The following is a 23,992-nucleotide window of genomic DNA, read 5'->3' as shown; positions in this document are numbered from 1 at the left end:
TTTTATGACTGAATAATATTCACTCTATGCAGTCAGGCATCACCGAATAATGGGGATGTTTTCTGGACACATAAAGCAATGAACAACTGAAGTGTGTGTGTGCATGCCACATCTTACCAGTTTCTGACACTCTTCCAATAGAAAGATGTGTCCCCTCCTACTGAATCTGAGCCGATGGCTCAGAGATGATGGGACTGTCTTTTCAAACCAGGTCATACAAGATCAAACCTCTCCCACCTGCCTCCCTGGAAATGTTCACTGTCCAAAGGTCCTCCAACCCCACAAGGCCCCTTTCTGAATGCCCAGACTGCCTGGCTCAGAACAGTTTCACCTGTCACTGCTGGCAGCTCCCAGGTGACTTGGGTGTCCCACAGCTCTGTAACTGGGCCCCGCCAGGCACCATCTGGGAAGGACTCCCAGCAGTCTCCCTGCAACCCTGCATGTTGTCAGCTGAGACCAAGGAGCCACAGAGCTAATATGGTCCTTTTCTTGTCCTTTTCAATTCCATCCCCTAAGAATGTGTAAACACGATAAAATGATTGCTTAATGCTTTACATTTGGGGTGCTTTGTTACACAGCAAAGATAACCAGAATGGCATGTCACAGTGAATAATACACTGGCAGGCAAGGGATATCGCATAAAAGTTATCAAGCAAGATAGTTATGGATGAATGTAATCAAAGAAATAAATAAAATAATGCTTTTTTTCCCCATCATGTTTATCACTATCTGCTGTATGCTGTCATTTATTTTACTGATTTATCTTGTCTATTGTATTAAGCAGGGTTCTGAGAGAAACAGTACCAATAGAAGGTGTGTCTATCTAGGGAAAGAGATTTTAAAGAATTGGCTCTTCCATTGTGTAAGTTGGCAAATCTGAAAACTATAGGGCAGCAAGCAACCTATGGAAGAAGCGAAAGTGTAGCCTCAAATCTCAAAGCAAAATTCTTTCAGCCTTGGGGGCGCCCAGTCTTCTCTCTTGAGACCTTCAACTGATTGGAGTAGGCCCCCCACCACAGTACAGGGCAATCTGCTTTACTCAAAGTGTATTGATTTCCATGTTAATCACTCCTCCAAAGACAAATGCCTTAACTGAAACATCAAGACTGGTGTTTGAGCTAAGCTCTGAAGGCCAGCGGACATCATAAAATACCCTGAGGCCAATAAGGAAGGCGGAGGAAGGGGGGAAGGGGAAGGAAGGGGTGGTGGTGGAGGAAAGAAATATGGTCATCCCAGTCTTTTTAAAGATAAAAAGCAAAAGTCACCAAAAAGAGAATGAGACACTTGATCAATTGTGGGGGCTTTGAGAAGGTGTCTCTTTGTCTGTACAGAGCATAGTAATGAGGCCCCTCCCCTGGGCTCTGAAACCCGTTACCATGAGATACGGGAGCCCTGCTTCCTTGGGCAGTGATGGAGCACAGTGGGAAACTAAGGCAGCCACACCTAGGGACAGACTGACTCTGTGGGCAGGACAGCCCTGCTGAGGCCCTGAACCAACCTCCCCAAAGACCATCCTCAGGGCAGCCTCATGCTCGTTCTGTAACTCTGCTGTTAATAATCTTTTAGCAAGGGGTCTTCATAGCCACCTCACACCGAACCCCACCTGGCCCCACCTGGAGATAGACAACCCTCAGATAAGCTCAAGGATGAGTTCCTTGCAGAACTTTCCTTAAACTTTCCTTCTGGCATTTCCTCTCCCATCTTCTCTCAGCTTCTACTGGCTCTCCCAAATTCTCCTGCTCCTCCCAACTTTCTCATAGGCATTTGCCCTGATAAAATTTGGGCATAGTTCAGCCTATTTTAATGCCTGCTCTTTGGGTGACCAAACTAGTTTAAGTTGTATGGAGAGTGCTCAGACAATACAGGCAGAAAGATGGGAATTGTGGCTTCCCATCTGGTGGGCACAGAGGTTGCCATCTGGGTAATTGGGAGGACAGTCCTGTCTGTGGCAAGGTAGCAGCTAAGTTACTGATGATTTCACCAGCAGTGGCCTGGGAAAATTTCCCAGTGGCAGAGAGCAATGTGGCAGGTGCAAAGAAGTAGGCAATTAAAAAATCTGGGAGCAGGGAAAGCCTGCTTTCCTGGTGGAGAGATGTTAATCATGCTGATATTCTGCAGCAGGAGAATAAGGGATGGAGGCCGATAACCAGTAGCAAATGGCAGAAGGTGACGGCCAGTGGACCCCATAGGAAATTCACTAAGAAGCCCAGATTAGCTGCAAAGGAAGCAGTCTGAAGGTCTAATTCTATTGCAGGTGGCTCTAGAGATGTTTGAAAGCTCAGTCCAAGGCAGGAACGTTACAGAGGCCAAAGTCCTGAGGAGGAAAACCTGCATGGATACAACCCAGCCTGTGGAACAAAGCCAAACAGAAACAAGGTGGGAGAGGGAGAGAGAGGTTTCATGAGCACCTGGATCCAGCCATACCTAATGCCAACTCACCTCTTGTCAGCTTTGAGAACCAGCACTATTTCCTTTTGCTAAAGGTAGTTTGAGCTAAAGGCCAGTCTGTCACTAGCTTTGCAAAGTCCAACCAGAGCTTTCCCTTATTAATCTTTTTCTATAAGGAGCATCCTTGTTCTATGTAGTGTAGTTATACACACAGAAATTCTATATCCTTTTCTTTACCTTTTTGCAGCAAAGGGGGGAAATTACAGCCCCACACAGAGTATGATTCTCTAAGTTGGTCTTGTTTCAATCAAGAAAATCCTTATAGTTGTCTGGAGTCCATTTCATTCCTTCATACTCTTGCCACCTCCTTTGAGGCTTCTTCTTGGCAGACAATTTGTTTTACATAGGATGGCTCCAGATTACTTTTTAAACCCTGTTTTATGCAATCTGGCTCTGGAACTAAGCTCTTCAACTCCTTGGGGTTTAAATCCTGGCTTTCTGTTGATGTGAATTTCTTCTTAATCCTTAGAAGTTCCAGGCTTGGTTCCTTCTAATAGTTTACAAAGTATTTTTGAAAAGGCAAATAGATGGAGGTTGGGGGATGGGCGTTGTGGTTTTCTTACCCATGGTTGAAGGGTATCACTTGTGACAAAAATCTTGAGATTACTTTAACCTCATTTCAGTCCTTCTCACAATTCAAAAACTCACCATTATGGACTTTTACTCAGAGACTGGTTTATCAGGTCAGGACTTGAAAATGTTTTAGAGCTGATTATTTGTTGTTACAGGTGTTGACTTGGCAAACATTTACTGAGTACTAAGGCACTTTGCATAACAGTTCTCAAATATTTGCTGCCCCTCCCTGTGGAAAGACTGTATTTCCCCATACCAATGGCATCAATGTTTTAGCCAATGAAAAGTCAACTAGCAGTGACACATGTGATCTCAAAGCAGAAGCTGTAAGACATACAAATTTCACTTTGCTCGTCCTTCACTCCTGCCAAAGACCCATGGTATTCCAGATAGAGGCTGCTCTGTGAACTTCATCCCAGAGTATGAATTTACGTGAAGCCATCAAGATGGGCAGTGCATACCTAATTGGAGCAAGAAGTAACCCTTTCCTGTGGTAAGCCACTGGGATTTGGGGGACCCCTTGTAACAGCAACTGAATATAACCACCCTGAATAACACTCATACCCATTATATGCTCACTATTGTGCTGGGTGTGATTTATTAACTAACACAACTATTAGGCCATGTCCCCAAAACCGCTTCATTTAATAGAAGCTTCTTTGAAAAAGGGTGCTGTGTCCCAGAAGATTTCAAACTCTCTTTAAACAGAAGACCCCTCTCACAGAACCCCAACTATTAAACAGATACCAACAGACTAGGTTGAGTGAGGGCCAGAAACTTGGCAGTTCTGCCTCCCCAAAGGCACTCAACCCAGTGCCAGACATCTGGCTAGCGCTCAGTGAATATTTGTTGAATAAATAAACAGATAGATTATTTCCTGCAGAATTCTTTGAGGACTCTCCAGGGAACTCAATAGGTCCATAAAGTAGAGTTTTTAAATTCCCACAGTAACTGCTGATCCTAGAAGATATGTCAGATTGAACTGTCAAATTCATATCTAGAGACTAAGAGGACAAGAGCAGAGATGATGAAGGCTCAGCTCTTAAGTCAACTGCTCCTAATCTTTCCAATCATGGCTCCATTAGAGATGTTAATGACTATTACTTAAGTGTTTCCTGCCACATCTTTTCCCAGAGTCCATCAACAGCTGAGATGCAATAAATAGAGAAGGGGAGCAAAGGCAAATGATCCAGTAACTCACACATTCGGTAATTAGTCCCCAAATAATAACTCAACCCTTGGGGTTCAGACTACATGTTAGGGGAGACTTTAGAAACCTGATAAGCCCTAGAGAACTAGCTCCAAATTACACTTTCAGGGTCTCAAGAATTCCTATCTTTCTAAATATCTCTCTTCCTACAAGTGTAGCCTGCTAGACATCATGAATCTACTGCTCATATAATTTCAGTTATGGTAATCTCTTAACAAAGGACATTTTCAAAAATGATAATGGGGGAGGGTGAATACTGCTGGTGACAGGGCAGGTTAAAATAACATAAACCACTCTCACTGAACTTCTAGGTACACTGCCTAGAGCATCGTTCTTAAGAAGTCTTTTAAATTTTATAGTTGAGCTCATCCAAAGAAAGAAATCCCAGTGGCCACATAGAAAAGAGAAGTAAAAACTACCACATGAGTGGACGTTGTAGCTATTCTTTGAGGTAGTTGCTAGTCCAAATGACCAGGGGACTTGAGTTTCAAAGTTCATGTGGAGATGGACACCAAGACTCTTGGCAAAATGTGCAGGGGGAGCTGAAGCCTGTGCAGGAGCTGGATTGCCAAATAACCTCAACCTCAGTAATCAGATGGCTCAGAAAGAATCTTCATCAGCATGGCCAATAATTTGTTGCCTGGGCATGGAGTAAAAACTAGAAAGAAATAAAACTCTAAACTATTGCTTCATGCATATGAGATTTATGCTAATTATAGATTCCAAGAAACATCAAAATTAGAAATTAATATAAAAATTGGCCCTAGGCAAAACAGAAAACAAGGGCAGAAGAAAGCAAGCAATATGGTATTATCACAGATTATCTGCAAAAATGTGACAGTAGTCTTCCACAAAACAGAAGCTATACTAAACATGAGTTCATGTATAGAAATATATATGTATATTTGTGTTTGTTGACAGAGATGTCAACACATTTCTGTTGACAGATATGTTGTGCATGTGTGTGCATATGTGTGATATTCATATTTATCATGTTTATATATATTATTTGGATAACTCTCCAAAGAAGATATAAAGATAGGTATTAATCACATGAAAAGATATTTGACATCATTAGTCATTAAAGAAATACAAATCAAAACCACAATAAGTTACCCCCCTGAGGGCAACTATAATAAGAAAAAACAGACAATCGTAAGTGTTGATGGGAGTGTGAAGAAACTGGAATCCTCATTGTCGTTGCTAGGAATATGAAATAGTATAACCACTTCAGAAAATATTGTCTGATGATTCCTCAAAAACTCAAGTGAACAATTAACACACGATCTAGTGATTCCTCCTAGGTATAAATCCAAAATAACTGAAAGCAGGTGTTCAAACAAAAAAATTGTGCATAAATACTCTAGTAACATTATTCATAATAACTACAAATTGAAAACAACCAAACTGTCCATCAATTCATGAATGGGTAAGCACAATGTAGTATATCCATACAGTGGAATATCATTTGACCATGAAAAGGAAAGACTGATCCATGCTACAACATGGATGAACATTGGAAATTCGCTGTGACAATTTTTGCCACTCACCAGAGACAATAGATTATAAGTACTATATGACTTCAGGAGATGTCCAAAATAAGCAGATTCATAGGGACAGAAAATAGATTAGTGGCCATGAGGAACTGGGAAAAGGGGAATGGGTCATGACAGAGGTGGGGTTTCTTTGTTGGGAGGATGAAAGTGTTCTGAAATAATGAAGTGGAGATGATGGTGCAATTCTACAAATAAGCCTAAAGTTCCTGAAGTGTATATGGTAAAAGAATAAATGTTATGTTAGCTAAACCTCAAAATTTTAAAGGCTAAAAAAAATAAGTGGACAAATAGTCAACCCAAAGTATAACAGTGCTTTGACTAGAAAGTAATATTTTCAAATAAAAGAAAGAGGTTATATTAATTCTGATACTTAAAAACAACAACATACATGTAACTTTCAGTTTCAACTCACACTGATCTTGACTTTTAGCTTGACGATCACGATTTGCCACTAGAAAGAAATAAAAATTCTAAGCCACGGCCTCATCCATATGAGATTCTGATTTATGGTAATTGTAACACTAAACTGGAGAAATGATTAATAGTTAGTATTGCTGTATGGAACTGAAAGATGAGAGAATTGACAACCCATCGTGGCAAGGAGAAGGAAGGTAAAAAATACAGCCCAAATTCATTTTCCTACCTTGTGGTCTCCTCCGAGTATCTTCCACTGACCAAGTGAAATGGAATCCAGAGGTAAAGAAGTCCATCAATATAGTCTTCCCAAGTCACCAAGCATGGTGGATGCCGGGATTTAAACTGGAGAGACAAACAAGGAATGCCCTGTACCATTCTCAAAAGATTTTTTAAAAGATTTATTTATTTATGCATACGGAGCTGGAGTACAGGCAGAGTGCAGGCCAGAGTACAGGCCAGAGTGCAGAGTGTCTCTCATCAGAGACAGAAGGGAGAGCAGAACAGGCCTATTGACGAAGTACACTGCTGAGGGGAGCAGCAGGCGGGTCAGGAGAGGTCTGCCGTGCCATGTGGATCACCTCCGGGGCTGGGGATCGAACTCATGCTGAAGTGGCTTTAGCTTCTTCGTGCTGCACTTTAACCCACTGCACCACCAGGGAGGGTCCCATTCTCATAAGATTTAAAGTCAGAGGAGAACTCAAGTTGCCTGCTTTGAACCTGGTTCTCACCTGTTGGGCAAGGAAAGGGAAGACTATCTTGATTTGTTACCACATTAAAACAGGAAGAAGTGAATCCTGGCACTTTTAGGAAAATAAGGTGACCTGATTACCACAGACATGTGATATTCACCATGGACATGTTTTAGAATTTTGTTTTAATACCCTAAGTACTTTTGCAATCCCAAACAATGGCAACAGGACAGAAATGAAAGTGAAATGGATTGTAGAACCATCCCTACTTACCCAGTCTCCTTTATCCACAAGAAGCTAAAATGTGATCCATACAATGATAAAGAAATGGCTTCCCTCCCCATGGTGCAGCTCTGAGTTAGTGAGGAGAGGTCTTTCTTAATGCCATCCCGGAGACATACACTGAGTGGGTCCTCTCAATAGAGCATGAAGACAATTTATTGGCGACATGGCAAGAGGAGCCAAGAGTTCCTTCTGTGAGTACCACTGTCCACTCTGACAATTATTTTGAGCACTGCGTATCCCAATCAATACCATCCTGGTGAGTAGGAGCATTGGCATGGTCTGGAGGGGATTAAACTCATTACTTACAAGTATCAAGTGCAGTATAAAGAAGGTGTCACTATTTAAATTATAGTGAGTAACTTCTAGAAATCACAAACCTGATGCATTGTGGGAGCAGGCTAGGTTGGCTGCCAATATACTACTTTCCTTTATTCTTCTCACAGACTCAGAGAATCTTAGTGCAAGAAGGAGTCTTTGACATAGTGAATAGCTAACATTTGAGCAGTACTTATATGCCAGGCACTCTCTAAAGTCTTAGCATGAAGTGATCACTCGACAGCCCCATTTTACTGATAAGAAGCTGTAGCACACAGCAGCTAAAGAATTCTGTTCCTGGTGGCACAGCAAGTTAAAGCACAGCACTATAAAGCTATCACAGCCACTGCAGCTGTGGCCAGGGAGGTGACCCACATGGCACGGCAGACCTCCCCTGACCCGCCCACTGCTCCCCTCAGCAGTGTACTTCGTCAGTCTGCCTGTTCTGCTCCCCACTCTTTCTGGTGAATTCTCTCACTGCCCCTATACCTCTGACCTGTCCCCCAGTTCTGTATGCATAAAAATAAATAAATCTTCAAAAAATAAATAAATAAATAAATCTTCAAAAAAAAAAAAAAAGAATCCAGTCCAAGAACCCTCAGCTAGTATGTAGTTGAGCCAAGGGCAAAACAAGAGCCTTCTTTCTCCCTATGCCACACTCCCTAGTGATAAACTTGTCAACATTAAACTCAAAATGTCTAATGAGGCAAATGAGGCCTGAAGAGAAGAAGTTACCCAATATCAAGTAGTTAGTTATTGAGAAAGTTTCGAATCAGATGACCTTTTGATGCCACAGCCTTTGCTATTACATAATGGAGAAAGGAGAGGATTTCATCATTCCCAGTTGCCTGTTCTTCCCTTTATGAAATGGAAGCCAAAGGAATGAATGAATGAAGAACAGAAGAGAACATCAGAGTTCTGTATGTTCTGCATATTTTTTTCTTTTGGGATGCTGGAGCAAAACTGACATAAATAGCTCTTCTTGTTCTTCCAGCACTGGGGGCACCATATAGAGTGACGAGAATATGCACTATCAGAAGCAGTCTGCAAATTTGCATGTGAGGCAAACTCATTTGATTCTCCATCTGTCTCCTGTTTAATTACTTAGCCATAAATTAGCACTTTTTACTAGCTACATTCCACAAATGTGATCAATTCACTGACTTTAATGTCAAATATGGAATATTTTTGACTTTCAAGTACTTAGCCTTTTAATTTACATTCACATTTTGAAATATAAATTAACTATTGAAATCTCCCCAAACACAATGTTGGGGAATTTTTTTTTTTCTATTCATCTTCTCTGTAAGACTTTTCTTTGATTGAATCATTAATGAGATGCTTTTTTGAGATGTGGCTTTTTTCCCTAAGGGACAAGAAAAGAGAAATGTTTTTAACATTTAAAGGTTAAAATTAGGAAATATATCATGAATAGCATGAATTCAAGGCCTCAAAAACACAAAGCCTATAACCGGGCTTGAATTTGCTTGTTGTCAGCAGGATGGCTGGGGCCAGCCTTCTCTGCACGAATCTAATCAGACTGTCATCAATAGAATGAAAATAGTAGCTTCCAGTCTTCTCTGGAAATAATGTCCTAAAGAAAACAACTTTCTACCTTATCTGTGTGAGATCACCCTGTAGTTATGGAATCCTCACCAAATGCCAAACCACTGCATAGGCCCAATATGGCAAAAGTATGAATGACTTCTAATGTGCTTAGAACACCAGTTCACAGGAGGTAGAAAGTGTTAAGAAATCTATAATAAAATGACTACATGATGTATATACTAGTATACATGCATATACTAGTACACAGCATACACAACTGTGTACTATTTCTTATTCCTTGCCCACAGGAGTTTGTTTGCAACCAGCTCTAAGCAATGAATGAGCGGTGGTTGAAGCAAATGATGACAATTGTGTCCCTTAAATTCTCAGATTTTTTGCACCTAGAGTTGTAGGACACAATTCTCACTGACAAAACAGGAAGACTTTTGTGGGCTTCTAGGAAAGCTTCTGTTTTCTTGCTATCATTTCCGGGGTGCCCCTCCCATCCTTCCCCGCTATAGATGTAGATGTGATATTTAGAACGATGAAGCCATCTTGAGATTATGAATAAAAGGCAAAAAGAACTGCAGATATGCTGGTCCTGAAATTGTTGAGTGCTTGCTTGAATGCCAGGAGCCACCATCCTTTAAAGTTCTTATTGTATGAGAAAAAAGAAATCTTTTACATGCCTCTGAATGCATTCCTAAGTGTATGCGTAGGAATTGCAAAAGATATTTAACCACAAAAGCACCAAGATACATTCACCCAAGGGGAAGAGTTACTGGGAAACTAATGGCTGACCCCTAATTAGTCTCAAAACATCCAGCTGGTCCAATTTCAGTTCCTCAACTGGGTGCCTGCTGATTCATCGACCACTAAGACTGGGTTCTAAAGTGTGGTCTCCTGGCTAGAACAAATGCAAGAGAGACGTGTTGGTATTTTTAATGATGCACTCAGGCAGTACAGGGAGAAAAGACTGGCACTGAATGTTCTGACTGTCTTTACTGCTCCAAAATCACCATGGACAGAATGTTGTACAGTTACTAAGCCTCCTAGTGAAGAAGTTCCAAGGTTAACCCATCTGGAATCAAGTGAGAAGTCTTCTCAATAGTCTAGTAGTCCAAGAAAAAAGATAAGAACCAGACCTGAAGTGTTTACAGGTTCAACTTACAAAGATGAACGTGAAATGATGGAATCAAGTTGATAAAGGAAACATCCTACGTATGGCCAGGAGGCCGTTATGGGAGCAGTGTGTATGTCAGCCTTCCACACTAACAGCTAGTAGCCTGCCCCCACGGCTGCAAACATTGCCCCCACTGGACCGGGATCCTGACACCTGGAATTTGGGGAGTTTGGAAAAATGCCTGATTTCTCATAAAAAAAAGCAAGTATTATCAGACCTGTCTTCAAAAAGAACAACGTATCACTATACAGACATGCAAAGGGCATATTTTGCATGTTTTTTCTTTACTGCTTCAAATCATTCTATAATTTTACTTCCAGGGAGCAGCTCTGCCAATCTGAGCCCTGTCGCCTCCCCACTTCTGAGTACTTGCATGACTCAGGTTGGCAGTTTTCATATTGCAATTCTCCTAAGGACCCCAGAAAAAGTTTTGTCTTATTGCTGGATTATTTGAGATAAACATAACCCCTATTGAAACTCCAACAGCCTTTTTCTTTTTTAACCAAAATGGAAAAGTCAATCTTCAAATTTATATGGAATTGCGAGAGCCTCTGGAGAGCCAACACAATCTTGACAAGGGACCACAAAGTTGTCACATTTCAACTTCAAGACTTAGTTCAAAGCAAAAGCAATCAAAACTATATATATAATACTGGCATAAGAACAGACATATAAACCAAAGGAATAGAATTGAGTGTCCAGAAATAAGCCATACCTAGGTAAGCCAACACAGTTTTTTTTTTTTAAAGATTTATTTATTTATTCATACAGAACTGGGGTACAGGCCAGAGATGTGGAGGGTGAGAGGATTCACCAGAGAGAGTGGGGAGCAGAAAAAGCAGATCTACGAAGTACACTGCTGAGGGGAGCAGCGGGCGGGTCAGGAGAGGTCTGCCACACCATGTGGTCGCCTCCGGGGCAGGCGGAATCGAACTAATGCGGAAGCGGCTTTAGATTCTCAGTGCTGTGCTTTAACCCGCTGCGCCACCAGGGAGGGCCAGCCAACACAGTTTTGACAAGAGTTTCAAGACAATTCAATGGGAAAAAGATAACTTCTTCGACCAGTGATGCTAGGACAACCAGATTTCCACATGCAAGAGATTAAAGTTGGATGCTTACTTTATGCCACATATAAAACTTGACTCAGAATAGGTTAATGACCTAAATAGAAGAACTAAAACCATAATGATCTTATATCAGTGGAAACTTTATGACCTTGGATTGGGAACAGTCTAAGATATATCACCAAACTCATAAGTCACAGAAGAAAACATAAACTGGATTAAAATGAAAAGCTTTTATTCACCAAGGAATGGAAAACATAGAATGGGAGAAAATATTTGCAAATCATGTATCTGATAATGGCTTAATATCCAGAATAAGTTTCAAAGAACATGAGCTCTTGCAACTGAACAACAAAAAAGACAAACAACCCAATTTAAAAATGTGTAAAAGGATTTGAATAGACATTTCTTTAAAGAAAATACACAGTTGGCCTACAAGCACGTGAAAAGATACTAGCTAATCGGAAAATGCAAATTAAAACCACTGAGATACCACTCCATACCTAATACAGGATGACTATTTTAAATAGGTTTCTTCATAGAAATTAGCAAGTGTTGGCAAGGATGTGGAGAAATTAGAAGCCTCACATATTGCTGTTGGGAATATAAAATGGTGTGATCACTGTGGAAAATAATGTAGTGGTACTCAATAAGTTAAATATAAAATTACATATCTTCCAGCCCTCCCTGGTGGCGCAGCAGGTTAAAACGCAGCACTAAGAAGCTAAAGCCACTTCCACATGAGTTCGATCCCCACCCTGGAGGTGACCCACATGGTGAGGCAGACCTCGCCTGACCCGCCCACTGCTCCCCTCAGTAGTGTACTTGTCACTCAGCCTGTTCTGCTCCGCACTCTGTCTCTGGTGAATCCTCTCGCCACTCCTGCACCTCTGGCCTCTACCCCAGCTCTGTATGCATAAATAAATAAATCTTAAAAAAATTACTTATCATCCAATAATTCTACTCTTATATCCACAAAATTGAAATGGATCCAAATAGATACTTGCAACATTAGTCACAATGGCCAGATGCTAGAAATGACCAAGTGCCCATCCACAGATGAATGGACAAACAAAATATGGCCTGTCCATAGACAGTGGAACATTTTTGAGCTATAAAAAGAAATGAAGTTCTGAAACGTGCTACGACACTGTTGCAACTTGAACACAAGATGGTTAGTGATATAAGTCAGACACACAAGGACAAATGTCAGACCCCACTGGTGGGAGGGATGTCGAATAGGCAACTTCAAGGAGGCAGACAGTAGATTGCAGGTGAAGGAGGACTGGGTGGAAGGGCATGGGAAGTTAATGGATCCTAGTTTCTGTTTGGAATGATAAAAAAGTTTTGGAACTAGATAGCAATTGCTCAACATGTAAATGTGCTTACCATCCATTTAAAGTGTTAAAAGAGCAAATTGTATATTGTATATTATGGGATTGTATATTATGGGATTTTTACCAAAATTTTACAAGAGCAAGAAGACTTGGTTTCCAGAGCCCAGGTGTGGGGGTCAGAGGAGTTGTCCTACGCTTTGTCTGTGTCACAGGACAAAGGGCCTAACAACGGTCACCAACTCAGAACCTCTGTCACAGGTTCTGGTCCTGGACACCTGCCACGCAAGGGGCATTTGGTACAGAAATAAAAAAGGATAGTTCTAACCAACAGGCTAGAGGGCGGGGGAAACTGGAAGGAAAAAGGCCTTGACTCTTCACACTGCAGATCTGGGAAGACCCAAGCCAGAGGGCCACTCAACATTCTGCCCTCCTTCCTGAGTGTGTAAGACCCAAGCCAGAGGGCCACTCAACATTCTGCCCTTCTTCCTGAGTATGTAAGTTCAAGGTGGTGAACTGTGCTACCCCCAGAATGAAATGTTGGTCATGCTACAGATCAGGTCTTCTCAGAGGGACGCACATTATCAGCAGAACTGGGTACTTCCTCAAGAGAAATTTTACTTCTCATCCCTGTAAATCAGAAGCTCTGTTCTCTTAACATCTTCATTATAGCCAGCACTCTCTCTTCCCTGAGCTTCAGAAAACCATGTTTCATGTTATATAAAGGCGTTTCTATAATTAGTGCTTCTAATTTGAATTATTTCTTAAAAGAATTGTTAACATCCTTACCTTTTTTCAATTTCATTCCTAGTGAATTAATGCTTAGTGAATTTCCCTTTACATAATTAGATTTTTTTTCTTTTGGAAAAAAACAATCTTCAAGTATAAAAAAAAAAAAGTAAGCTGCTTATTAGGCATGAATTTAAATTCTTACCACCTACACCTCAGAGAAGTTTCCTGGGCCAATGATATCAAATTAGGCTGCTCTCTATGGAAAGAAGTTAATGGCTGTGGACAAAGCACTATCTTTTCTAGAAGAAGGTAAGTGCATCAAGTAGACCTGAAGGCGAGAAAAAAGGATAATTCAGGGGCAAGTGGACAGGAAAAGCTATTTTCACAGCCTAAAAGATGGCTTTTATTTGGGCAGAAAAGAATTAGAAGCCCCAAAAGTGCCCTGAGCAAAATTCAGTTGTTTTATATACATTCTAGACTTTCCAGTCTATTTCATTCATAAATTTGTCTATCTTTGTGCTAATAATGCACGATGTCTCGATTATTATTATTTTAAAATAAGTCTGAATTCAGTGTTAAAAGTCCTCCAACTCTGCATTTTTTTTTCAAAGTTGTTTTTCTAGATTCTTTGCATTTCCAACTCTTTCTTTTTTAAAAAAAAAAAAAGCCTACTCTTAAAAAGTCTGCTGGGGCCCTCCCTGGTGGCCTAGCGTGTTAAAGCACAGCCCTAAGAAGCTAAAGCCACTTCAGCCACTTCAGCATGAGTTCGATCCCCACCCTGGAGGTGACCCACATGGCGCAGCAGACCTCTCCTGACCTGCTGGCTTCTCCCCTCGGCAGTGTATTACATCAGTTGGCCTGTTCTGCTCCCCACTCTGTCTCTGGTGAATCCTTCACCCCTGCACCTCTGGCCTGTACCCCAGTTCTGTATGCATAAATAAATAAATCTTTAAAAAAAGAAGAAGAAGAAGTCTGCTGGATCTTTATTAAACTTGTATTGAATCTATAGATTAACTTGTAACTAATGGCCTAACAATATTAGCCCATCAACATGGGTGTATTTCCCATTATCTTTTAAATACAAATTGGTATAATTTACACTGGTTGATGTTCAAATCTTAAATTAACCTGACATTTATTCAGGTACTCTTTAATTTATTTCAATAATGTCACATAATAGTCAGTGACATGTATTTCACTTAGTACCTGAAGTAGTTCACATTTTGATGATTTTGTAAATGATATGCTTTGAAGTCTTCAGTTTTAGGCTTTTGTCACTAGTAGAAAAAGACTATATTGATGTAGTATCCCGCTGTCTTGCTAAACAAACCCACTTGCCAGTTCTGGTTTCCTTGATATACATTCAATATAATATACACATAAATGATCATGCCACCTATAAATAAACCCAGATATCCTTCTTCCTTAACAAACTAAACATTTTATTTCTTTGTCTTGCCTTATTGCACTGTATAGGACTTCCATTCAAAGTTGAATAGAGTTGTAGAGTTCTTGTTCCGGATCTTAGGAGTAAAATACTCTTTTTTCCCAGGGAGTGTTCTGGAATTGTAGGTTTTCTGTAGGTTTTTATCAAGTGAAAGGAACTCTTCTATTTCTAGGTTGCTGAGAGTTATAATCAGGCATGGATTTGAATTTTTGTTAAATATTTTATCTCATTTATTGAGGTGACCCTCTGGCTTTTCTTTTTATTCTATTAATATGATTTATTACATACTTTATCTTATTATTTTGTTAATATAGTTTATACTGATTAATGTTCAAATGTTAAATCAACTTTATATTTCTCAATTTAATCATGATACATTATCCCTTTTGCATCTTGTTAGATTCAATTTGCCAAAATTTTGTCAATCATTTTTGCATCTGTGTTCATATTGGTTTGTAGTTTTCTTAGACTGTCTTTTTCTGGTTTTGAAATCAGAGGAATGCTAACTTCACAGGATGAAGTGTGGAGCATTCTTTCCTATTCAATTTCCTAAAGAATTGTATATGGAATCTGCATTAGTTTTTCCTCTAATGTTTGCTAGAATTTTCAACTGAAGCTTACTCGGTCTGAAGTTTTCTCTATGGGAAAGTTTTAAGTTACATATTAAACTTCCTCAGCAGACACAGGGCTATTTAAGCCCTCTATTTCTTCTTTGTTGAGTTTTAGTAGTTTGTGTCTTTTAACAATTGTGTTTTTTTCCTCTAAGTTGGCAAATATTTTGGCATCACTTTGTCATAATATCCTTTCAGTTTCTGTAGACTATGTAGTAATTGAAATCTTGCATTCTTAATATCGGTATCTCTCCTTTTTTCAAATAAACTTTTAATTTTAAAATACCTAGATGTACAAAAATTTGTAAAGATAGTGCAGGAATTTCCTATACATCCCATGCCCCACCCACTCTCCCCTATTATCAACATCTTACATTAGTATGATATATAGTGATGACACTTTATTCAGATGTTATTTTTACCTCCTATCTCTTTTCTGGTCCAGGATCCCATTCAGGATACATTACATTCAGTCATCAATTCACCTTACACTCCTCCTGGCTACAGCAGTTTCTCAGATTTTCTTTTATCTTTTGATGGCTTTGACAGCTTTAAGGAGTACAGATTAGGAATTTGCAATAATAACCCTCAATTTGGGTGTGTCTGCTTGGCTCATGATTAGACAGACAGAGGTAATGGGTTTGAGGAAGGCTGACCAGAGTGATAAATATTATTCTCATCAAGCTAGCTCAGGACTATATAGAATCAACATGACTTGTCACTCTAAATATTCACCTTTGTCATCAGCTGAGGTAATGCTTCTCAGCCTTCTCCACTATCAAGTTTTACCTTTTCCTCTCCTTTTCCACTGCATACCCTTTAGAAGGAAGTCACTTTGTACTTTCCATCCTCTGGAGCATAATTTAAAATGTGGTTCTATTCATGCGGAAGATGAGAATAGAGATAACCACTGCATACGAGGTGCATAACAGTTTGCATGGAAAATTGTTGCAATTCAGCATCTCAGAAACATCTTCCTTGATAAAGGAGACGTCAGTGTCTGGGTTAGGCAGAGATTGTGTTGGGTGGGAGTCGGAGATCCTAGGGGTTTTACGTAAGATAATAACTTGTGAGTGCATTGAAATGCCACAGAGAAACCAAAAACTCCCCTTTCATTCTTTCTTCCCCTTTTTTTCAATGTCTTTGTCATCTTATGTTTACAACTGCCCTCCTGCCCTCTCCAGATTCTTTTATGACATTTCCAATTTGATGTCTTTTTTCTTCTAAAGGACCATGTAAGTTTCCAAATTACTGGCCTCCCTCTGGCACTAAACAAACTGATTTTTTAAAAAAATGTCTGCAGGAGTCCTCACAAATGCAGTAAAAGAATTTAGGTCTTTGCCCTCTGCCCTTGAATAGTTCTGATAGTTTTCTAAAGTACAATGAAAAGGAACAGTGGGGAAATTTTCTTCATTCCAAACCAAGAGTTATGGAGCATGTAGGCTTATGTGGGCTATGGAGAAGGGGAGAGATTAGGAGATGTGGGAGAATACATGTGGGGTGGGGGAGGGAGGTTAATGTAATACTAAGATCTACAATACATAAATAATCAGAAAACAAGGCACCATCCCTCTGGGGTCCCATACATCGCCCTCACCTCCAAATAAGTTCCCATCTCCTTTCTGCGACCTCCTCACTGTGCTTATTACAGCAGCTTGCACATGATGAACTAGAGATAAAGAAATAAACGTAAACTCCAAAGCATTTTTTCACATATTTAGAAGTCTGAATGAAACACTGATTTGAAGAGATATATGCACCCCAATATTTATTGCAGAAGCATCAGCAATAGGCAAGAGCTGGAGACAATGTAAGTGCCCATCAGTCAACTAGTAGATAAAGAAGAGGTGATATATATGTACAGTGGGATCTATTCGGCTATTTAAAAAAAAAAAGATGAAATTCTGTGATTTGCAACAATGTGGGTGTATCTAGAGGGTATTATCCTTAGTGAAATAAACCAGACACAGACGGCAGGCACCATATGATTTCACTTACATGTGATAGAGAAAACAAACAAATAAATGAACTAAATAAAGCTAAAGTAAACTTTTGAAATGTAAGACCAGTTAGTGGTTACCAAAAAAGGGGAGGAAAGGGAGGTGAGTAAATTGAGATATAGAGGACAACTGTGTGGTGGTGGGTGGAACTGGATGTTTAGCAGTGAACTTAGTATAGTATAAACAGACGTTGATTCTCAATGAGGCAGATCCAAAATTTGTATAATGTTGCAGTGCAATATAGCTCAATGAATTAGGGAATATCATATTTTAAAATTTCTGGATGATATTCTTGCTGCCTTAGTTTAGCTACTTATGCTCATTAAGAATCCAACTCTGATTTATAATATCATTTATCCAGTAAAAGTCTACAAGGATGGGACCCTCCCTAGTGGTGCAACGGGTTAAAGCACAGCTCCATGGAGCTCACAGCAGCCACCTTGAATTTGACACAAAGATGTCTTCAACTTTTATAAATGGTTGGCAATAGAAGGGCTTGATGGTTGCCCACCTGGATGGATGGATGTTAGGAGGAAGAAGGGATGTACAAATGAATGGCTCAGATCCACCCCTCCAGAAGCCCTGAAAAGATACAGTGAGATAATGGACAGAGAAGTCTACATGGCTCCTGACACACAGTAAATATTCATCAGGCACAGGCAGAATCCGATCCTATCACCCACCTGCTTCAAAACCTTCAGTATTTCAGTTACCTTCAGGGTTAAGACTGAAGCCCCAACTACTTGAGCAAGCTGACCTTTGAGTACCTCTTGGGACTCTTCTGGTCTCACACTGTCTCCCACACTGGCGCCTTCTCATCTGCTCCTGTCTCCAGGCATTGGGTGAGTTCATCCATCCTTCCAAGCCTAGGACTCTCTTCTGGGGGGGCCGTCACAGCTCTTATGCTCACAAGCGACAGCAAGTAAGCTTCCCAGGATGACAGGGACACCCCAGAACTTACTAAGGGAGAATTTTCAGGTGTGGGGAACATGAGAGCATCTTCTCAAACCTGCCCTGCCAGAGCCTGCCAGAGCCCCAGGCCAACACTCCTAGAGGCCAACAGGACTCCTCTTGTTCCACGACAGGGAAGCTGTGGGAGCAGAATCTGCGGGTCAGACCGGGAAGCCGAGTGGGAAAGACTATAAAGGAGAGGCAGGGTCCTCAAGGAACGAGGCCCAAAAGGAACCAAAAAGCCCCCAAAGTCCCCCATAATTGCCTCAGAACCCACAATTTGCTTGGAATTGAGTGGCTATCTCCTGGCTCTCATTTTGTAATAAAGTAGTTTCTTACGCTCCTTGCATGTGCAAAGCTAAACTGCTCATCTTTTTTCCCTCCAAGCCCTCCTCTCCCACCCATCTACCAAGATACCGCCGTTCATCCACTAAGACCTCGTTCTTCATCCCAGGCTCTCGCGAGCTCCAGGGCCCTCACATGCTTCTGCGGGCCCCCTGCATGAGCTCAGGCCCTGAGGGCCTCTGGCTCCGGGCTCCAGTGTCAGCAGAGCCTGGATCCCTTCCTGAGCCACCGCCCCGTGGCCTCCGGTGCTCAGAGGCCGCAGCGTTGTCTCCACTGCAGTGCCACCGTGTCACCTGGAGCAGCCGGCCTGCGGGGGCCCCAGGCACTTTTCCATCTGGTCTTTCATTTGGCCATTTTCTCCTCTCGTCTCACTTAGGTGGAGCATGTCATACCTTTCAAAGAGTGCGCCTACGAGATGGACTGAGCATTCAGAGAGACAACATCCGCAAAGCTGAGAGCTCAGGTGTGCCCTGACCCCGCCCCACCTGGTCCAGCCTCACCTGAGCTTGCAGAATCACTCCCCGGTTTCCCTACAGTGTGGCCTGAACTGTCCGCCCATTTCATCCTGCTACTTTGGTTTGCTATGACTTGCCCTGCCTTTTTAACCGTGCTTTTGAGATATAATTCCTAGGTCATGTTATTCATCCATTTAACTGGATAGTGGGTTCAGCATATTTAGTATATTTAATGAGCGCATCCTCTCTAAATTTAGAAAAGTTTCCACCATTCCCCCCCCCCCCGTCAACCATGGGCAACCTCTAACGCATATTCTGCCTCTAGAGATCTGCCTGTTCTGGTCTAGTTCATGGAATCACACTCACTGGCCCTTACCCAGCACTCTGTGTTATCCTGAGGACCTAGGCTTCCCGAGCTGTGCAGGCACACGGGCCATCCTGCCTGGAGAGCGCCCTGGCCAGAGCCTCCCACACAAGCAAAATGGCTTTTGCTCCACCTGGCCCTGGTCTCCTCCAGGAAGCACGTCCGCCCCGCACGCACCTCCTTTATCATCTCTTCCCTCATCCCATTCTCAAAGCCTGCTGCCTCTGAATATGTCTCATGGCCGGTGTCTCGCCCACTAGACTGTCAGCTCTGTGAAGGTCAGACTCTGCGTTCAGCGGGTAGCCACTGGGCTGTGTGGGATAATGAGCCCGTCATCCCGCCTCAGACCAGTGCGATGAGCGAAGAGGTAGGACCCAGATGAGGGCACGTCATTAGAGTCTACCAGAACTCACCATCTTCTTTTCCCAGAAGGGGTTGCCTAAACCTGCTTTGTGGGGCTGTGCCTTCCCTGCTCCCAGGTGAGATCTGGCACCCCAGCTTCCTACACCACAGCCTCGAGCGAAGATAACAGTCAAACCACTCGTGTCAAGTGAAAGCCTCTTCCTTGTCCTTTGACTAACCCTGACCCAGCAAGCATGAGCTGGCTTCTCCTCTCTTCCCTCCAACTTTCTGTTGCACCCCTGATCTCTCTCCATGGTTGGAAGCAGGGAGAGAGCAGAGGCATGTGCCATGATCCATGCAGTTATCCACCTCTTTCTCTGAGCCTCTCCCCTGCTCTCCAGTACGGGATATTTCTCACTGGTTGTGCCCTTGACTCAGATTGAGGTGTCCCATTTAGTTGGTCATGGGAGGCCTCCCCTTTCCCTGCTCACTGAGGCTACTTCTAGCTGCCCCCTGCTTTTGAGTTCCCTCCTATAACCCACAAGGCTCTCTTACTCTACACACCTCTTCTGCAATAAACAAGCATCTTTGGCCTAGGGCCAGTGCCAGTGAAGGCCAACTCTCTTCTGCATTTCAGCCAGCCTTCTCCCATGAAAATCCACAAGCCTGAAACATGCTTGCCAAGGAGCATCATGGCGGCTGCCCCCACAGACTAAGAAACAAAGGCAGTGCCTCACTCTCACTCCTTGAGGGATAAAACTTATTCTCACTGTCTATTTCTCTTCAAAGACATCCTCTCCCTAGTTGCCAACACCCAACCTTGCTGCGATCTGGTGGAGGCTGCAGTTAAGTGTCAAGTGGGGGCCTCCTCGCTGGCTTCCAGTCACCTCCGCTCGCATTCTTCCTGGGACCCTCCACAGCTCATTCTGGAAAGTCTCTGTTCCTGCGCCCTATCGACTGGAGGCCTCAGCCAAAACTGAGGCAAGAGCCCCATGTTTAACACCTCAGCTTTTTTGGTTTCCTCACAAGTCTCGAGGTTCCCGCGAGCAGGGACTCTGCTCTGCTCACTCGTCATCCTTGCCTTCGGCCCTTTACCTGGTGCTCTGCTGTGCCGGGCTGCAGGTGCTGGGAAGTGTTTGAAAGGAAAAGCACAGAGGCAATGACCCAGCAGCAGGAAGGAGCATAGAAGAGAAAAAGGTAGAAGACTCCACATTTGCAGTGGCTCAAGGGGAAGCTTTAGAAGTTTTGTTTTTGAAGTTACTCGGGTTTGGAAGCTATTTTTCAATAAAATCAGAGGTTTTCCTCACCAGCTGTCTTTGGCCTTGGGTCTGAAACAAGAGGATAATAGAATGAACGGCCTCAAGACCAGCCTTGCTGTGGTGAGAATGCACCGAATAGGAAAAATGAGGTGTGAGAGGGAATAAGGGATCATTCTCTTTGTACTTCGGTCCCTCCAGTGATTTTTTTTTCTAGATCATTCTGCTCCTCAAAATCAGGTCTGGCACCAACCACTTCTTTGAGATATTAGGAGACATATGTGTTCCTTTGTTGAGACGTGGTTAGCCACATGCCCAAGGTCACACACAAAAAAGCAGAACTTAGCAGCAGAATGAAGAGTTCTGAGATAAGAAATTATTACAAAACGTGTCCAACTTCTAGGTTGTATCTTGAGTGCAACGCTGAGAACTGGATCCCACTGTTTTGCAAGTGAGGTCTTTGATACATCCTAAACTCATAGGGTTTTTGCTGAATTCATTGATTTGTCAAACATTCAGTTGTCAAAAATTCTTAACTAAGGCTCCAAACTTGTTCTTTCCACTAAATTGCCTGTGTTAATTTCAGTCACTAGTTCCCCCTTAAAATGTCCACTCAAAGTAGCAGTTTTGCAAACATACCGGTGAGATTTGGTGCTGCTGTCAGTGTGAAACATGACTCTGTCAAGGAGAATTCGTGGGTCCTGGTCAACAGAAAGGAAAAGAACAAAGCCAAGAGAAGGATAATCAGCATGAAGGTGCCGCACTACACATCAGGTGTACATCTACAGCAAGCCGAGAACATTCTCATCAGGAGTCCTGTCTGTCCATGGCAAGTACCTTCTCATCCAAGAAAGTGGTGGGGACACAGGTACAGGCCACTCCGGTATTTGATGTGGCCATTTGAAACTGCCTAATGTGGTCTCCTAAAATCTTTACTAGGCCGAGGTTTTTAAAAGACCTAAGGTGGGAGGAGAATGACGTCACCTTTAAGGAGTTCATACCTATTATCTACGCGCCGCATCCTCTTCTTAGGCCACATTGGATGAGTGGTCATTGTGCAATGGATGGACGTGAGCTCCTCTGCTTGGGGGAAGACGCCTACAGACAACAGAAGTTCTTGCACTTGTCTAAGCCTGTCAGCAGAGAACCCTGAGAACGTGTATTCCCAGCAATCACTGGGATTCAGTTTCTGGGGCTCATGACGGGGAATAGAGTTCCATGTCCCTGGCTTCTCTGTGGCCCGTGTTCCCAGTCCATCTGTCTTGATTTTTCTATCTTTGCTCTGTTCAGTAGAACCCATTTCTTTCTCCACTGTCAAGTAGCAAATAACTAGTGTGTATAATAACACTGCCATATTGATTTGGCAAGACTGTTAACAGCCATCCTGCATAGGTTCCTGGGTTCTATAAAAGGTCTGAAGAAAGTCAGCTTTGCTGCCTCTTCACTCCCTCTGCTATGTGTGCTGAGCCGACTGAGCCCAGGATGAGCCAAAGCAGCTCTGGCCTGGGCGGCACCTTCACTGAGCATGACATGGGCCAGGACTGACGGGTCAACACTCCTGCTCTTCTCGTGAACTCCCGACCCAGAGCGTGCCCTGGAGGCTGGCCTTGCATCCCACTGCCTGGCAACAGCGCAGGTGAACTGACTCAGCAGGTCCACAGCTCAGCAGAATGTCTGAACTGGTGATTCTTGGTGCTGAACCCCACTTGTGACCCCCTCTGCCTCACACTGACCAGAAAAGGGGCAATGATGGGAGGCCAACCCAGGCACAGAAGCAGGACCCCCTTCCAGTGCAGCTGCTTCTACCCATCGCCCTCAGCCCTCTCCCCTTCCTTGGTGCGGCCACCCACCTCACCAGAACGAGCAGCAGGGCAACATCTCTCACCCACATGCAGAGGCTGGCAGACTTGTTCACCAGCTGAGGCCCAGAGCATAGCCATCAATCCTAGGGTTCCCTCAGAAAGGCCATGTCCATGCAGTCACGCAAACGCATCCTAACCCACATGTCCAACACATACACATGCAGTCTCACGCATATACCACTCCCCGCACACATGCATACACTTTCACACAGACATACACAGATATTCACACAGGCATGCACACTGACACAGATATTCCCATAGGCACATACACACATATACACACACGTATTCACACACACACACCATTCCTCATACATATGCATACACTTCCACTCACACCTATGCAAGCTCATACTCATGCATGCAGCATGCATATCCACTGTGGGCATGTGTCTGCAACCACACACATGTGTGCAACATGCAAACTCCCAGCTGTGCACGCAGCACACTCAGCCACACATGCCTTGAGCATGGAACCATCACAGAGCTGTTTACCTGGCTCAGCCTGAGCTGCCCATAAACAGGAAACAGGCTGAGAAGTGGGGCCCCAGCCCCACTTGCCCTTTCTGCAGCAGCTCTGGAAGGGAAGATGCTTCTACTTCTGCCCATCCCAGAGGCACTAACAAGGGCTGGGTGGGCAAAGGACACCTAGACAGGTTTGCAGGGTCACTGAAGGTCCAGGAGCCACCCAGGTTGCGGGTAACAGCATCCTGCAAGTGGTGCAGGATTTGCTGACTCCGAGCTGACCTTCAGTGCTTCGCGGATCCTGCCTTTGTTGGTGGGAGGCAGGTGCCAAGGCCATTGGGCCGTGCTGCCCTCTGGGCTGGCGGGGGCGGGAGGCACTAAATGTGAGCCCGAGCTCAGGGTAGAGAATGGGCATTGTTCAGTGTTTGGCTGCACTCGCTAGCAATTCTCTCCCTAAAAGATACATGTTGTCAACATGGGTGGAACTGCAAGGGATCGTGCTCAGTGAAATAAGCCAGAAAGAAAAAGAAAAATACC

Source organism: Condylura cristata, unplaced genomic scaffold (genome assembly GCF_000260355.1).
Source record: "Condylura cristata isolate star-nosed mole 26May11 unplaced genomic scaffold, ConCri1.0 scaffold00003, whole genome shotgun sequence".
NCBI classification, from domain to species: Eukaryota; Metazoa; Chordata; class Mammalia; order Eulipotyphla; family Talpidae; genus Condylura; species Condylura cristata.
The sequence above is the reverse complement of the archived record's forward strand: the minus strand, read 5'-3'. Positions refer to the sequence as shown.